General features: G+C 36.9%; 1 protein-coding gene across 3 annotated transcripts in view; it reads right to left on the bottom strand.

Annotated features, from left to right (window-relative positions):
* Positions 1-18,796, bottom strand: part of LOC127656207 (rho GTPase-activating protein 33-like) — a 62,934-nt gene that overhangs the window by 38,860 nt on the left and 5,278 nt on the right. The window contains exon 2 of one of the 3 annotated variants that reach the window (XM_052144405.1): positions 2,436-2,504. The exons of the other annotated variants lie outside the window; for them this stretch is intronic. The gene's annotated coding sequence lies outside the window, so the exon portion shown is untranslated. The remainder of the gene's footprint in view (positions 1-2,435; positions 2,505-18,796) is intronic. 3 annotated transcript variants of the gene reach the window in all.

Genomic DNA, 18,796 nt, shown 5'->3' with positions numbered 1-18,796 from the left:
GATCTAATTGTGCAAGGCCACAGGGATGTTATTCAAACACACACCTGGCAATCCGGCTGGAGAATTTACAGCAAACAACACCTCAACGAGGAGCACTTGGTGGCCAGCATACGAACGTCACAGGATCTGGGTTCACCTGAGATGAACTCAGAATGGTAAACAAGCTAAATAACCACGTTCAAAACAAAAGCTTGGAAAACGCCTCCATTTCAGTTGATAATCATTTCCTCTGCTGTTCGATAAAGTAGGCATAACATTCACAGACAAAAAGACAACTTAATGGTGCTCTATTAAGTGATTTTATGGACTACCTGACAGATATCACTGAAATTGGTGTCCTAAAATGTCAAACCGCCCTAGGCTCTGTTGATGGCAAAAAAAAATGTTTGTTTAACCAATCTGTTTTCTGCTTCTATCGCACCAAACCCTCTCATCGAGAATGTAAAGACACAACAAAGCCTGGGAAAACTGCTGGTCCATGTTGCCTCTCCTCTTGTAACCTCAGATGCGTTCTCCATGACCGGTTCATGTTTCTATGACAGACACCGTTGGAACACAAGTTGCTCTTGACAGCTGCTTCAAATCTTGAACTTTAAAGATTAAAACACAACACTCAAGTTCACCCAATCAAACCCTGCACACACAAGATAAAGCACACAAATGTTTCCACAATCTTGAATCTTTCTCTTTTTCAGACTGGCTCATACCTTGAGCACTCTCTTCCTCTTGAACATTTCGGTCCCCTGTGTGGCTGATCCCGTGACAGGACTTCTGGAGGTCAACAAGAGAAGTACTGGCATCACTATTATCCAGCCATAGCTGTCATCACCTCCCTAGGTCATTGCTCCACTGATTCAAATGGATCAGACAAGGGTCTGATCCCTAAACACCTTCAGCTTCTGTCGATGGATCCTCTACAGGTAAAATTGGATGGGTGGGCTTTTCTTGGTAATTTCCAAGTAAACTCACCGTCTTCACATCCTCGTCTATTGATATTGCCTTTCTTACTGTCTCAGACACAAAAGCGTAAGTTCAGAGGCACCTGTTGAATATTTGATGTGGTGATGTGAACGTTGGGTTAACGCCAGGCCCAGTCAGCTGTTCACAAGAAGAGGGGGCTGCTCATATGACAGAGCACTTGTGCCATTCTCAGTATTGTTTTTTGGATGTCAGTCTTGTGCCAGAGCACCAAATTTGTTTAGATTCCTTGTAAAGTTAAAAATAACTTTAACTTTTAAAAACCTGTCCCGAGACAACTTAAAATGTTTCCATTTGTTGCGCTTAGCTCAAGAACTTTTATGATTGTTGCTTGTCAGACAGTACGTTATTATCCCAGTGAGCTCTTGGGTAAAAGCCATAGAACACTGTGTGACATTATTGGTGCATTCAAGTCATATCGGTATGATCGTATTTACGAGTTAAACCCACATGAATGCCAGGACAATGTCATAATTACGAGTGGGAAACTCTGGATTTTCTTCCAGCCAAGGCTTTCCGAGTTGGGGGTGTGTTGATTTAAAAATCATGGCAGAGGCAAATTATTACTGGTAATAATTGAGTTTTACTTGAGGATTTTAAGTTTGCAGTTTAGTTTGTCTGCATTTTTTGTACTTTTAATGAAGAATAATGATAAAACTTGCCAAAAATTTGTAATTTAGCAGATTTTTTTAACGACAAGCAAGCTTGCAACAAAACATTTCCCATCACTATATGTTGCAGCACAAGAATGCTAAAATATGGAAAGCATTCATTACAAACATAACGCATGGCTTTGCTCTTCATTTTGTTGCATGGGTGCTAAAAAACTTCCTGCCTTCACTATTAAGTGAAAAAGATTGAAAGAAATATGAAATTGTAAAACTAGTAAGTTCTTCCCAACTAAAATCACTTGAACGAATATCACATCGTATTTACGATTTCCGACCTTGTAAGTATGAACTTCCCATGAGGACTTAAACACACCATTTGTCAAAACTGTACAATACACAAAGCCAAGACTTTGCTCCCAGTCATGCAAACTGATAGTGCTGCCTGTGTATTTTATCTTCGTCGGAGGGTTAGATTCCTCAAAGGCAAGTAATCGACCGTCAGTGAACATTTCACACCAAGTGATCAATGAGTGTCGCTTTTGCCTTACAAGAGAAATCTAGTCTCAGACAGCAAAAAACAAGGCCAAAATCGTACAATGTGAACATTAAAGACAAGGTAAAAATTATGCAGACATATTGCAAAGCATGCACACAAAAACAATTAGGCCAAAACTATATGCACATAAACGGAGGTTCAGGCAGTGATGGGTTCAAACCCTGTGATTCAGTAAATTGTATCTTTACCAAAGGCATTAATGCAATGTTTAATCTTAAATTAGTTAAAACAGAATCGGAGTTGATCCCACCCTGTGCGTGTGGTGCGTTTGGCTGCAGAGAGGCACTTACCAGACATGTCTGCCAGGGTCATCGCTCTCACAAACATGGCGCATTTCCGAACCCACTGGGGTCCTGACACTTGACACAAAAAGAGAATAAAGGCCATTTAATGTCAGCCATGAGTCTGAGTTATGATCTCATGCACAGAGAAGGGCCTGCCATAGCCTAAACACTAGGCTAAATACACACATGAGGATTATGGAAATGCATGGATGAGCTAGTCAGAGAGCAAGTTCTAAGTTTGGATGCACAAGGCTCATGGTTGACCAAATAGGTTCAAAATAAACCCAGGGTTCCACACCTTTTAACTAGTATATTTCTATGCCATTTCCAGTTGTTTGTAGTGGTGACCGCTATATAGCATAGGCTAATAAATCGAGAGAGCACATTCTTGCCAATGAAATTAAAAACAAGAGAAAAACAAAGATACCGGCATAAACCTTTTAAGACTGCCTTTTATTGAAATGTAAATGAAACAAAATAGTCAGTGAACACAAGGGGAGTCTTATATAAAGCTGTCCTGCAGATAGCAGTAAACATATAGAGGGATTGGGCCAAAGAGGCCATGAGACCTCCAGCCAGGAATTCTCTGGTATGGGGAGTATTCTGCAACCATGGCAACATGTGATGTAGGAATGGCTTGTGTTTTTGTAGGGAGGATTTTTGGCCCGTGTGAAGTTCAGCCACCTAAAAAAGATTTTTAGCCCAGAAACAAACATGTACAAACACAGACATGAGTGTTGGCCAGCGCATTGCAAGTTTGCAGCCCATTGTACATACTTAATGTGAGTTTATGTGTTACGCACGAAATGGAACTTACTTAGCTACAAATGTTAGCAGGACGAACAAAACTCTATATAAGTAAATTAACTCAAACACTTCAAGCTACACAAGCTGGATTTCGTGCATTGTTGAGTGTTCAGAAATGTGTCAACCCACTAATTATTTAATTAGTTTTTTTTTTCCAGGGACAGTTCACAATATATATATATAGTAACATTATTAGCTTGAAGCTAAATTTCAACTGTAGACCCTGATTTCAAACGGAACAGTTTGAAGAGTATACCACAACCATTGCAGTATTACCGTGGTATTCACTGATGTAACTGACATTTTCAGTACCATGTAAATACCATGGTATATAAATATGATACTGCATGAAAATAGTAAATGCAGAAACGGTTTAGCTGGACACGGAGCACCGGTATTTTCACAATCATTGGGAGAAATTAGAATGCGGACGTAGAAAATGAAGTCCCGCTTTACTGGTAAAAGAGCCAATCATCTTTTAGAAACAAACATTGTCAGTCAACTCGAGAATGCTAATGCGCATAAGTTAGACCAATCAAAAAAATACTTTTTTTAGCATGAACTTTGCTAACAATCCATAAAAATGAAACCATTCTTGTCCCATTTAACTGCTGATTTGAAATATGTTCTTTGATCTTAATCTTGACCAACTGCTTTGGAAATTTCAGTTTTTCCCAATTCAAGTAGACAATAGGAGTACTTTTATGCTGCTTGTATTCATTAAAAAAAAAAACTGCCCAGCAGCGTTCTAAAGATGGTCGCCATGTGGACTGACTTGCCTTGAAAAGTAGATGGCTATGGGTCACCATAGTAACACTGCTAGCAGTTGTCCCGGTTACAGTTGTCAGCTGTCATTTAGAAGCGGCCGAATTGCGCTGATATACAGTAGACAAGAGAGTGAGCAAGAGAGAGGCTTATTATAGCAAATTCGTGCTGTCAAAGTCTCTACCATCATGTGGGCAGCGTATCTATAGTAACAGCACTGGCTGTGCTTGCGCAAGTATCACACAGTGTTTGTGTGTATGTGATCTTGCTAGTAATGACCACGCCAAGAAACAGAAGTCTTTATCATTCCTTTAGGTTCGCTGAATAAAATAGGTCACAAACACACACACTCGTGTCACTGCCTCCTGCCGTCTATCTGGCCTGTCAGATCCTGAGAGTAGTATTTCCCACATGTACACACAACATTACTGTGCCAACTGACCTTGATGGTCATAATTCAGTTTGAATTGAGATTCATAAATAGGGCTAGCCAACACATCACTTTTTTATGCTATACTTCTGATGATTAAAAATTAAGCAACATTGTGAATATTGTAATAATTTAAGTAATTATTATTTATGTTTCCTTATTTATATTGCCATTATCTTTCCTAAACAGTGTCGATACACATACCTATTTCGCACTCCCCGTTTGTCTTGCGACTAGAGAATATGAGTGTTAATACAATTGTTTTAATGAGAGGTTGACCGGTTTATAGTTTTTGCAGATTAAAATCACAGCCGATAGTAGCTTTAGGAACTGTTTTTGGAATCTGTTATTGGCAACAAATTAATGACAACAGTTCAAAGATAGGCCCTAATCCAGTGTTTCCCCAACCTTTTTTCTGCCACGGCACACTTTTTACGACAAAACATTTCTTCAGCACACTCCCACATATGCTAACCATCGTCAATATTTTTCCTTTTCAAGAACTGGTCCATGTTTTCTGTCCATCTTAGCGTGTTTACTTGTAATGTTTGAAATTCGCCTATGGAATTTTTTTTTAAACATTTTTAGCGTTAGACTAACACATTTCTTTATGCGTTAGACTTTCTCATCATCCGTCATTTTGACGGACAGGGTCGTAAAAAATCTGTCATAATCTATTATTACCTGTCATTTTAATTTTCATATTTTAATGATAAGACATTAAATAGCTTTTATTTCATGTTTTCATTTTCAATCATGAATTTACAGGACGAGCATATAGCAGATAATGCATTTATGTATTTATGAAGAGAACGGATGAACAGAGACACCACACCAAGCAGATTAATGTTTTTTCCCCCACAGTGATAGCGAAGGCCACTAAAACACGACATATGAACAATGCAATATTACAAAAAAACAAATACGATTAAACTATGAACACATAAAAAATGAACTGAACAAAACTCAATTGACAACTCAAAATGTTCCACCTGGTCCGCATCGACTTAAACTCGCCTGTGCGTAATCAAACGCATCAAGGGAGACTGATACTGAGGCAATTGTCATTACATTTAGCATCTTTGACTCGGACAGATGTTGGTTTAATTTGGTTCTGGAGGCTGAACCCAGCGTCAAGCGGCGCATCGCCCTCCACATGACAAGAGTGACAGAAAGCATCACAGAGGGGCGATTTTACGAGCTTGTCACATAAAAAGCGTGAGGTGCGCACAATAAACATTGAAAACATGTATTTGGAAGAGAGAGAAAAAAAAGTTTGCAGTTGCTTTGATAGCAGAAAGTAATAAAAGGACTAATGAAATGTTCAGGTTGAAGCGTTTTCTTGGTGAATTTAAATGAGCTCAATAACTGGGGTCTCTGATATTCGTAAAGGATAAGGTAATATTTAATTAAAAGAAATTATGACACATTCAAATGTCACTTCACAAATTTGGACAGTTTTTAAATATTTCTTGTTGCTTAGTACTCTCAAAGACATTATTGGTGAAGCAGAAACGTGTGTGTGAAAAACACTTTGGTGTGACGTTACTTCATAGACTTCAATGTATTCTGAAGCGGTCACAAGAGAGACCATTAATGTGTATAAATATCACTCACTTTTGCAGATTAATCATTGCTCTACACAATCACAAAAGTGACCGATTATGGCTTCAAAACGGCAAATTTCTCCGTAAGGTGAGGAGTTTGTATCCCTGAAATTATTATTATTATTTTTTCAATGCATTTATTTATTTTGTGGAATTTTACAATCTTTCACGGTGTGCACAGTGGTTGGGAAACACTGCCCTAATCGACATAATTTGTATTTTGGTTGCACAATAAATTATACCTGGAGTACGCCTCTTCATCTGCCCCTCCCTCATCCCCATGTTTTAGTAAAAATATAATGATATATAATAATAATTTTTTGGGAGAGTAAATAATTTTATTAGGATTTATACAGGGTATGGATATAATTATTAAGATATTAACTTCATATTGATTATTAACTTAACATATATCAATCAACAAAATGTTAAATCAACATTAATCAGCATGGAATTCAACCGAAAAGACGCACTTTTACACCATATGTACACAAGCTGTATCTATTCTTCTTTACATACTCTGAAGGATAAACTGCAGGTAAACAGAATGGGTTTGGACAGATTGATAGTGGTAACAGCACTAATGACTTCAAAACATGACCCTCAGATGTCATCAAACTGGAACTGGACATTACGATTATTGTTTCACAGTCAATGTTGCTCACAGCAGGTGTCCTGGATCTGACCTCAAAACAACACAATAGGACAGCAGCCATCAAGTCACTCAAGCAGAAGATGCTATAGAGGCTATTGTCAATTGTCTTGAAGAGTCACCACCCAAAACCCCACCTCCAAACCTCCAAGACTAAGCAGCTTTTCCCAAAATCATGGGAAGAAAAACCTGCAGAAGACTGGATTATGAGCAGATGCCATATTAGAGAAAGCCCAATCTAAGCAATAGGTGTAATTGAAAACATGAAAAACAGGGACACTGTAGGGATGCACCGATCAGATATCGGCTCCGATACTGACATTTTTTAATGAACTGGGCATCGGTCCGACGAGCCTGATCCAAATCCGATACTGTGTGTTAGTCATGTTAGTTACCGTCAAGCTCAAAAATGACATAAAAGAAACATTAAAACACAGTTGAAGTAGTTCATATGACTCGTGCATTTTATTCAAAGCCACTTGAAGTGTGATAGCTCTGTGAATCACAAAAGGCTGTGTTTATAGTAAATATATAAAATGCATGCGCAGCTCCAGCTATTTTTTGCCTTCACGCGGTGCGCAATATTTGAGCGCTACTCTCAAACAACTTCTCAGATGTAGATGCTCAATAGTTTGGTTCACTTTTATGCATTTAGAATGGCACCGGAGGTGCATTTTACCAGAATTTGAATAAGAAGCCAAATTTAACTACTGTGAACTTTCCTAAAAACAGACACATACAGGACTTCCTGGAGAGTTCAGAATGTCAAAATAAAAGTGTGAGGGTTTAAAAAGTTTAAGGTGTCACAGAGAGACTCGTGGAGGCAGAGATATGAACTCAGTAGCAGGGTTTATTGAACAGATTATTGAAACAGTGATGTAAACATTGTGAGTAAATCCAGTTGAGCAGAGTGGCAAATAGTAGGAGTAATAACCAGACAGGGTATAGACACGTTGAACAAATAACTCACAACAGTTTTATGATACTTGCAGGCAATAATGAAGACACAGCTGTTTGACGGTAAAAAGGTGTGGAGTCTCAGAGATACTATCAATGAGAACAGACAAAGAGTGTGTGTGCAGTCCTTGATTAGCCACTAATGATATGCAGGTGCACATAAACAGAACTCAGGGGAGCGTGAGCCCAATGACAGTGAGGAAGAAAGAGAGAGACTGGTGGATCTGTGACAAAAGGTGCACGACTGAGATATATTATTATATATTACTATTACAATATATTATTTTTATTATTATTATCATCATCATCATCATTCGTTTACAAATTATATTTAAAGTTAAGTTGAATTGGTTCCAAAAAATAACTATGAATGAAAAGTGAGCTGATATCTTACAACTAAATTGAACAAAAAAAAGAGATCTGAATCCTTCTGAAGTCCAGATACAAGTTGAAAATATAAAAAGTTCTTCTGATGACTTATACTGGAATTAGTGTTAATTTTGCTGCTACATTATCCAGTATACTTGTTAACAATAAAGTTATTCTTAATAAGCTATACATTTATGGTAGGGCTGTCAATCGATTAATATTTTAAATCGAATTAATTACACGGTGTCCCGATTAATTAATCGTGATTAATCGCATATATAAATATTTGCAGAGAAAGCCCCTCATATAACAATAATTCAATATATCATGATGAAATAATTATACATAGTTATCTTTAAATATTTCAATATATATATATTGAAATATAGATAAAATAAAAAATATTCAATATTCTTGTAGCAAAAGTGTTTCATTGAGAAGACAATTCAAAAAGCGGCTTTAGAATACAATGTATTGTTTACTACCATGTTATTGATCATAAGTCAATCATTGGCATACAGTTCACAGCAATCCATTTCACAAGTGAATTTGTCAATCAGTTGGAGATTTATTATGAGGGCTTGTTTAAAAACCCGTCAATATACACCTGCATCAGACATGCTTGTGTAGCGTCTCGGGTGCGCTGCATCATAAACATAAAACGTTTAGGTCACTGTGTCAAGTTAAATGTAGTTTAATACTCAATCTTTAAACACATCTTGAGATCCCGTGAGTTCGCATTTGCGCTCCTTCAAGTGTTTTGAACGCAAGAACGTAACTCATGTTTGTGTTGTTCTACCTACTGAAGTGTTTTCTTCACTGTATAAACTGCGCGTTGCTCATACAGCTGAATTTTCTTGGTGACATCAATAATAATAATAATTTATTTTAAAATATTCTAAGTCTTGTTGTTGTATTGTTTGTGCACTGGAAGCTTCTGTCACCAAGAAAAACTCCTTGTATGTGGAAGCATACTTAGCAATAAAGCTCATTCTGAATATGATAGTCCAACATCAACTATATGTTGCATGAAATAGATCTAACACTTTTTTTAAAGTTTGTCTTTAATTGCTTATTCATATTTTCTATAAGTTTTTAAATATTAACAATGTCAACAGTATTTCAGGAATGTCACATTAATTACAGAAAAACAAGCACATTTCCTTCCCAATTCTAATGCAAAATGCAGTCTTCTCATTACTGTATCATGGAAAATGTATAAAATATAATGTTTTTATACTTCATGTTAGGCTACTTGTTGTGCTGCCTTTGATTAATAAAATAAATATAGATTTATTGAATATATTGAATTTTTGAAAATAATTAAGAGAGAATATTATGAGAATAATCACAGACCTTGTTTCAATAATAATAAATTGAAAAACATTATTCAAAAAATCCAAGTAAATTCTCAAGGGAATCCATAGTGAATTAGCCTTCTGGATTGGCCTACAAATTGACATCATGACTAAACAGCTCTAAACGTAGATTTTCACATATCCAGTTAAGAGCCACTCCTTTAACCCTTGTGCATCAATAAAAATAAAAGTTACTCAGAGGTCCTTCGAGGACAATGTCCACGTCAAAACACTGCCATAATAATATTATATATTAATATTATTTTCCACTTTCAATTAGTTAATTTTTTTTAACCAAAATCAGCCCTGATCATAACTACCAAATATTCATTCATTTTCAGGATTTTAACCCTTTATACTCCAGTTTGTTTACATAATGCCACTGTTGTTTTTTTACACACGTTTCTCAACACACATACAAAACACACTCTGACATCCATACAAACACACCCACACAATTTTATTTGCATCATTTATTCAATTGGCCTGCAGTGCTCTATAATACAGCAAACAGAAAATAGGAAAAAAGCATATATTTGCTCCATAGGTTAAACATGAGAAAAATGGTGCCATCTGGTGGAAAATATTAAAAAAAAATAACTTTGAAGCCAGGGCTCCGGAATGAAAACATAATATCATAAAATTCATGATTGTTTGCTTTAACGGCACTGGGATCAAATATTGCAGTTTTAATTGGTTAAAATGGGGACAGTTTTGTCCTGAAGACCCTTAGTGTAACTATTTTGTGTACACAGTGTATTATAGATGTATTATAGGAAATGAGGTTGAAATATAAAAATTCCCCCAAAAATACACACCTTTGGCAAAATGTAAGGGATGCACCAAAATTTCGGCCACCGAAAATTTTCGGACAAAAATGGCATTTTTTGTTTTGGCCGAAAGAGAAAAAAGGCTGAAAATACAAGCCGAAAATATATACCTCCCTGCCCCTCAGTGCTCAGGTTTCACTCTCGATCGATCTAGCCATTATCATGGAACTACTAAGCAAATGCCGATGTCAGCTGTGTGGAAATATTTCAAAGCTCTACCACCGCTACCTATACACATACTATGCAGTCTGCGAGGAAGGCACAAGGAAGTCCACCGGTTGCCCTTCCTAGCACGTTATACATTATTCAAGGACCAGAAAGCAGTTGTGGAACACAGACGATAGCTTCACACTCATATCACGTGAACGCAACAATCCTCTTGACTACTGGTACATGAACAAATATCGCTTTCCATTGCTTGCGCGGATTGCACACAGGTATTTATCTGCCCCAAGTACCAGCACAGAGAGAGAGACTATTCAGTGCAGCATCTCATGTTCTTGATGAAAAGAGGAACCGTCTCTCCTGCCAAAAAGCTGAGCAACTTTTGTTCTTGAAGAGAAACCTGCCACTTTTACTTAAATAGAAAGCAGTCCAATTTGCTATGTGTATAGCAATTACATAAAATTTTGTTTAGCCCTGCAAAACTTTGGTCTTCACTTGAGGCTACATTTCAACTCAAATGAAAAAGACAAAAATGTCCCGAAGGTCACACAAGGGTTAAAATAAGATTATATAGTTCCACACTGGCAGGTTCTTGTTTTTCATTCTTGCCCTGCCATTTATGACCATAAGAAAGTTTCCTCTCCCACAATCACCTCATGCAGTCCTGTAAATTTCTGTTTGTTCCACTCTTCCCCACGGCCTTTCGACCTCTAGCCAGAACAAAGCAGCCATGGCCTTCCCATTCACCCATGGCTTCTAAAGGCCCCTAGACCCCCTACTCCTTCCTCAATCCCTTCTTCAAGATCCCACCCAACCCCCAGCTCTCTAACGGACCTCATTCATAGATCTACCGCTATCTACATTGGTTCCTGCAAGTGCTGAATGCTCACCCAGTCAGGGCTCATCAATAAGGATGGTCTGAGAGATTTTCGGGCCAATGTTACATTTGATGATCATGTAAATTTGTGCAATTATTTATGGAAAAATACTATCTTCTATCCCAGCTTAATATGTACTATAAGAAAGTCATTTTCTACTTAGATTTCTCAACAAAACAAAAATAAATAAATAAAATAAGTGCCACAGTGTTATAAAAGCATCCCAACCAGCCCATCACAGCAATGTTTGCTCACCAAATGGTGTTTTGGGTGGGACTATCTGTTTGCTCATGAAACCGGTTTAAAAATAATTAATTTTGTCTCTCTGTTTGATGTGCAGAAATGACATTTCAACTTAAAGGGACAGTTCATCCAAAATGAAAATTCTATCATTGTTTTCTCACCGTCATGTTGTTCCAAACCCATATGACTTTCTTTGGTGGAGCACAAACGATATAAGGGAGAATGGCATCCTCAGTCATCATTCACTTATATTGCATGGAATAAAGTTGCGAAGGTTTGGTTTGTAAAAACATAAAGGGGGAGATGATTTTTGGTAAACTAAGCCTTTAAAACTCTTGGTTTGTGACAAATTGAACATTGTTGTTGCAAATTTTTTAAAGTTATCTAATTTACTAACATAAATTAAGTTTAATTAAAATTGGGAATTGTCATAGTTTGGGTTACTGAAAATAAAATAAAATAAATCACTGTAGCTAGAGCCCTATGATTTCCGTGTAGCAGAAAACACAGATGGAATCGCAGAATCCAGTCACAGAAATTTAATTAACTATAAAACGTGGAATGTCAACGAATTGACATGACATATTTGGGATGAAATTAATGTATAATGTTAATTAATCAATTAATTAAATTAATACAATTGTGATATGCCCTAGTGTGAGGATTAAATTACAAAAGGCTTAGATGTACAGTCTGCATGTGCTCTAAAATCTACACACCCCTCAGACACAAGCATGGGGCACAACTCATGTGTCTGGGATGACAAGGGACAACTGTGGATTGGATAAAAACAAGGTCAAATGATAGACATTCCTAGAACTGATCTTAGAAACTCTGCTCCCACTGTCCCCCCACCCTCTGTAAGCTGGACGAATGTTCTGTCCTGCTTTCTATGGGGAATCAGGAAAGGCTCAGAAGAGCTGCTGGCATACTAAACACTCTCTCTGCATCCCAGCTGGGACCTCGTGACAGACTGGGGGGACAAAAAGATGAGGAAATGATGGAGAGAGGCCAGGAGAGTAGTCAGACAAAGTGTTGGACTGTTTGCATGAGCAAGTCTGTGCATATTTAAGTCTAGAAGTGACAGTAGCAGAGTAAAACAGTTTGAAAATCCGAGAGACACCAAGGCAGATTGTATTAACACTAAAGCTTACGCTGTCAAAGGACATTTACAAGTCAACAATGCTTATTTGGTACAATGTAACTTGGACAGTAACAGAAAGGAAGCTCAGAAGATAGACCAGTTGTTCTAAACTGGTGGCTTATGACCCAAAAAGTACTCGGTAGGCCTATTCTGACAGAGTCAGGCAAAGCAAGGAAAAAACAAAGAGAAAAAACCTATATCTATAAGCATAAGATAGCAAAATAGATAAGCTTATCAACTTTAAAAGGGAAAGACTTTCCTTTTTTTATATATACATCAAAGGCTGTGCTACCAATTTTAAATTTGTGGTGTTGTTACTTGGAAGAAGCTACAAAAGTGAGATGCCAACTAGGGCGATGCGATATACTGAATATACACAATATATTAAATCGCAATGACTTTGCTGGCAATATAAAACTCAGGCAATATTATGAATATCTACATGATTGTTAAGCACTTATTTGTTGCCCATTTAGATTCATAAAGTACGTGTCTAATTTCGCAATCCTTATAGGGCTGCACAATTTATTAAATGCATAAATAAATAAAAACCTAGTCTGTGTGCGTTTTAGAATGAACTGGTGATGACTATTCCAAATTCATAATTCAGTATTGAACATTCAACATGATGGGTTTCCAAAAAATTAGCGAGTGAAGTTGTAGTTTTCACCATAGATATACATAGATGCCTCATTTGGCTGGTTCGGATAGATCAACCACGGCACCATCTTGAAACGGTCATCAAGGAGACCTGTTTAAATGCAAGCGAATGGATAACAACAACCTCAGACCGCTGCATCAACTGCATTTGTGTGGAAACAGTTCATAATGTAATATATTGACTGACTGGGTGCTAATTTTCAGTATGTTTGCCATGATACACTGGTGGCCAAAAGTTTGGAATAATGTACAGATTTTGCTCTTATGGAATGAAATTGGTACTTTTATTCACCAAAGTGACATTCAACTGATCACGATGTACAGTCAGGACATTGATAATGTGGAAAAATTCACATTACAATTTGAAAAACATGTTAAGAACTTCTTAAACTACTTCAAAGAGTTCTCATAAAAAAATCCTCCATGTGCAGCAATGACAGCTTTGCAGATCTTTGGCATTCTAGCTGTCAGTTTGTCCAGATACTCAGGTGACATTTCACCCCACACTTCCTCTAGCATTTGCCATAGATGTGGCGGTCTTGTGGAGCACTTTTCACGCACCTTACAGTCTAGCTGATCCTACAAAACTCAATGGAGTTAAGATCCATAACACTCTTTTCCAATTATCTGTGGACATTTGAGGTGTCTGTTTCTCAAACTAGAGATTCTGATGTATTTATCCTCTTGTTACTTGTACATCTGGCCTTCCACATCTCCTTCTGTCCTAGTTTGAGCCAGGTGTCCTTTGCCTTTGAAGACTGTAGTAAACACCTTTGGGAGGCAATTTCAAGCATTGTATAGCCTTCATTCCTGAAAACAATGATTGACTGACGAGTTTCTAGAGAAAGCTTTTTCTTTTTTGCCATTTTTGACCTAATATTGACCTTAAGACATGCCAGTCTATTGCTTACAGTGGCAACTCAAAAACAAACACAAAGACAATGTTAAGCTTCATTTAATGAACCAAATAGCTCTCAGCAGTGTTTGACATAACAGGAAATTATTTTCTAGTACCAAATTAACAATGTAGCATGATTACTCAAGGATAATGTGTTGGAGTGATGGCTTCTGGAAATGGGGCCTGTTTAGATTTGATTAAAAATTTCTTTTTTCAAATAGTGATGGTGCTGTTTTTACATCAGTAATGTCCTGACTATACATTGTGATATGTTGAATGCCACTTTGGTGAATTAAAGAACCAATTTCCTTCAGAAACGTTTGTCCGCCAGTGTATTTGTAGATTACTTTATTTGCATTTTGCTATGGGGGGTCTGTTTTTAGAAGTGAAGTCAGTATTTTTTATCATCTAAAAATTTTCCCCAAGTTTATGGAAGATCAGATATTCTGAAAGTTGCCTGGAAAAGGCAATAGACTTTTGCAGATCATATCTGTCAGTTTACATTCATATGTTGACAGATGGCTATTGACCCATCCAATATGGCGGACATGCCAATGTACCGTGGTCCATAGAATCAGCTGGTAATAAGGTATCTATGGTTTTCACACCCAGTTCATATGCAAAATAAATAAAAATAAGTTTTAGTAAAATATATGAAGGTAAATATTGCTTTTAATGACCAAGTATTGTTGCATTGTGGCATATAGCCTAAATAAAAATGACTAGATTTTTACTTCTTGCATTAAACATTATGAATCTACTGGGTTTGAATGGCTGTTTGATTGAAACGATAGTTCCTCTGATAAAAAAAAACAAACAAACAAAAAAAAATGTAAGCCATTTTGGGCCAAATACCTACATATCGTAATACAAAAACGCACATTGTCGACAGGCTGGAAATATATCAAGCCTGCATTTTTTATCGTCCCGCCTAATGCCAACATAGACTGGTTGTGTGACATGCCCTCATCCTTGAAACCATCAACAAATCTAAGCAAGGTGGGGAAAAAAACAATCAATCCCAGAAAACTTTACACGCATTAAACAAATTATTGTGGTACTATGTTGGGTTGCATGATGTCAAATTTAAAATCTGGATTCTGAAGCAAAACAACTGGAGAAAAACTGGGATATACAATCACTCTTCAACACCAGAAGAACTAACAAAAAAGTAAACCTAAAATGTGGAAAAGTCTGTCAAAAAAATACAACTAAATCTTAAACATTACAAGTAGACGTAGACGTACTCAGGGAATATTTTAACGGTATAATATTACCCCTTTAACGGTTTATTAAACATTATTACACTCATAAGTTACCGCATTGGCAGGCACAAAGAACGGTTTATACTGATGTATCTTTCGTGAGAATATGCAAGTGTCAAAAGAAGTGGTGGGGGTGGGCACAGCCCATTTGTGTTGGCTTGGCACAGGGTTTCATTTGGCAAGAGTTCAAAGCAGCTGCTTTTACAGGACCTGCGGCTGCTTTAGTACTCTTACTTCATTCATTCAAAATAAAACACAGATAAATGTAGTGTAGCGAAGAATGTAAATCTTCTCGATGCTGAAAGCAAGAGCCGATGAACCACAATGACTCGATAGGTAACACATTGTCTTGGCAACACATGAGGTTAAGATTGAGTTGTAAGAGACTATAGAGTACATAGGCTGTGAGAAAAGCCCAAAAAGCTAGCTTTACTCTACTCTGTGTGTCAAAGATTTAGACCACAAGGATAGGAATCATAACTCAGCTTTCAGCAGCTAGGTGAAAGGCTAAACCACAGCATAAACACACTGAAGAAAATAAAACATAGCACCACATGAGCAGAGAGAGAGAGGGGGTATACTTTCTAATGTTATATTACTTCTAAACTTATTTATTAGTGATACCAAAATAGTAATAATCAATTAATTATATTACATAATTCTGCCAGTTACTTGTATTATTTTTGCATTGAAAAGTGCCTTATTCTCACTTGGCTCATTTGGCTGAGAGAGCACAGATTAGCATACTACAATTTAAAATATTAATAGGCCTACTATATTTATTCAGTATTCAGTAAATAGTAAACTAGTATTCCATTCTAAACATAGACATGGTCATTAATACCTTTGTCTAAAAACAATCTGTGGTATCCTGTGAGAAAATCTAAAGGTGTGTTTGAGAACGAGACTTTAGAAACAGAGATGGAGAGAGATGCTTGGCCTGTGAGAAAATGAGAACTGACAGGGCAGGATGATTCTAGTGGTTGAACTGTGACTCTGCTGTCATTTATCCCAGGGGCATCAGTGCCAAGGGCATCAGAGCTCCTATCTAAGTCTGGGAAAGAGGTCACTAGCACAGCTGTGTCTGCACAAGAATAGGCCATGAAATATGCAGGGGCACAGAAATATAACACACCCAGTAAAATAATGTATTTTTATGAAAATCAAACCAGAGAATAACACAACATACATTTGTGCCCATTCCTGCAATAAAGCTATTTTATGGCTTCAGATATTATATAGCACCCAAGTCCTATGGACTACTTTAAAGGAATATTCTGGGTTCAATACAAGGTCAGCTCAATTGACAGCATTTGTGGCATAACATTAACACAAAGAAAATATTTAGACTTGCCCCTCCTTTTCTTTACAAAAAGATCAAATCTGTGTTACAATGAGGCACTTACAATGGAAGTGAATGGGGCTAATCAGTAAACGTTAAAATTAATTTTCAAAAGTATAGTCATAAGACATAAACAATATGCGAGTTAACATGATTTTAGTGTGATAAAATTGCTAACTAACCTTTTCTGTGTAAAGTTATAGCCAATTTTACAACTTTGTTGCCATGATAATGTAATGTCAACAAACTCTAAACCCTACAATCTGTAAAAATTACGATATAAACAACTTCACATAGCCAATTTTACAACTTTGTTGCCATGAAAATGTAATGTCAACAAACCCTAAACCCTACAATCTGTAAAAAATTACGATATAAACAACTTCACAGATCAAATAATGCACAAGTTTTAATACAAGAATTAATGTAAGTGCTTTTATAAAATTATAAGTTTCGTCTGCCTTTAAACCCTCTAAAAACTGGCCCCATTCACATCCATTATATTGATTTCTGCTTTTATATATATATATATATAAAAGCAGAAATCAATACAATGGAAGTCATATCAATATTCTGATATGTAGGTATTTGCCCCAAAATGGCTTAAATGTTTTTTTTGTTTGTTTGTTTTTTATCAGAGGAACTATCATTTCAATCAAACAGCCATTGGCATGTCCGCCATATTGGATGGGTCAAGAGCCATCTGCCAACATATGAATGTAAACTGACCCATAAGGTATGCAAAAGACTATTGCCTTTTCCAGACAACTTTCAGAATATCTGATCTTCCATAAACATTGGGCAAAATATATAAGGACGGACGAGTTGAAATTATTTTTTGTGGTAATTAACATTATGCTACAAATGCTGTCGATTAATCTTAACTTGTATTGAACCCAGAATATTCCTTAAAAAGTCCTTTATGAAGCTTAACGTTCTGCCTGATATCTGCTTTTGTTTTCTGCTTTGAACAAATGTAAGTCATACGGGTTTGGAACAACATGAGGGGTGATTCAATGAGTGAACTATCCCTTTAATATTGCAACAGCTGAAACATGGCCATGAAATACGCACAAGCCCCCCCAAGGATAAAACCACAAAGAGCATCTCCTTAGCCATTTCCACCAATTAAACTGCAAACTGTGAAGCCTCAATTAATGAAATCATGAAACCTTGCACATTAAACTTCAAGGGATAAAAAATGTGTACAACTGAAAAACATAGAAAAACAGTCAATTAGATTGATGTCCAGCCTTTTCATACGAGGTGAAAAAAGCAGTCAGGGGACATGTTGAAGAGACACAGGGCTCAAGCAGTAAACAGGAAAACGGACGAGATAATGATGAAAATGAAGACTGGCGGGCATTTTACAGCTCTACCCTCTCTCTCTCTCTCTGTCTCTCTGTCTCTGTCTCTCTCTCTCTCTCTCTCACAGTTCTTCTTGTAATTGCAGCAGCCCAAGTGGCAGTGAATGGAGATGGATAGGTGCAGGTTGCGTAACAGCTGCCTCTGATGCAAGCGGCATGTTCTCTGAGGTTGTGAACATGTGATGCTCTAATCATGTCTCCATGTGGGGCTGTTTGTATTTGCATATTGATAGGCTTCTTATTTGAATCCTTCATTTATGGCTCCAAATGGGCCTTTGCTTTGTGAAAGACCCATGAATAGCTATTTTTCTGTTAGATAGCCTAAACACTTCAGGACACAGTGAAATGCTTTTCTAACAGAACCAACTGTTCCTAAATGAGATTAAAGCTGTTTATTTAGGCTGCTCACCCTTTTATCCTTCCGAATCTGTATGATGCTATTTTTTATCCATTGAACACAAAATCTTTACACAGCTCTTTTCCATATAACTTGAAAAATCTTGAAAATGTAGTTGGTTATGTAATGCAAACATTAAAATGTATTGCTTTGCAAGTCATGCACTGTAGTAAGTGTTCCAGCATATTCCAGCATACAGGTTTTTGAATGAGTCTGGAGGGTGAGTAAATGAT

Source organism: Xyrauchen texanus, chromosome 15 (genome assembly GCF_025860055.1).
Source record: "Xyrauchen texanus isolate HMW12.3.18 chromosome 15, RBS_HiC_50CHRs, whole genome shotgun sequence".
Taxonomy (NCBI): Eukaryota; Metazoa; Chordata; class Actinopteri; order Cypriniformes; family Catostomidae; genus Xyrauchen; species Xyrauchen texanus.
Note: the sequence above shows the minus strand (reverse complement) of the source record. Positions and strands in the feature narration are given on the sequence as shown.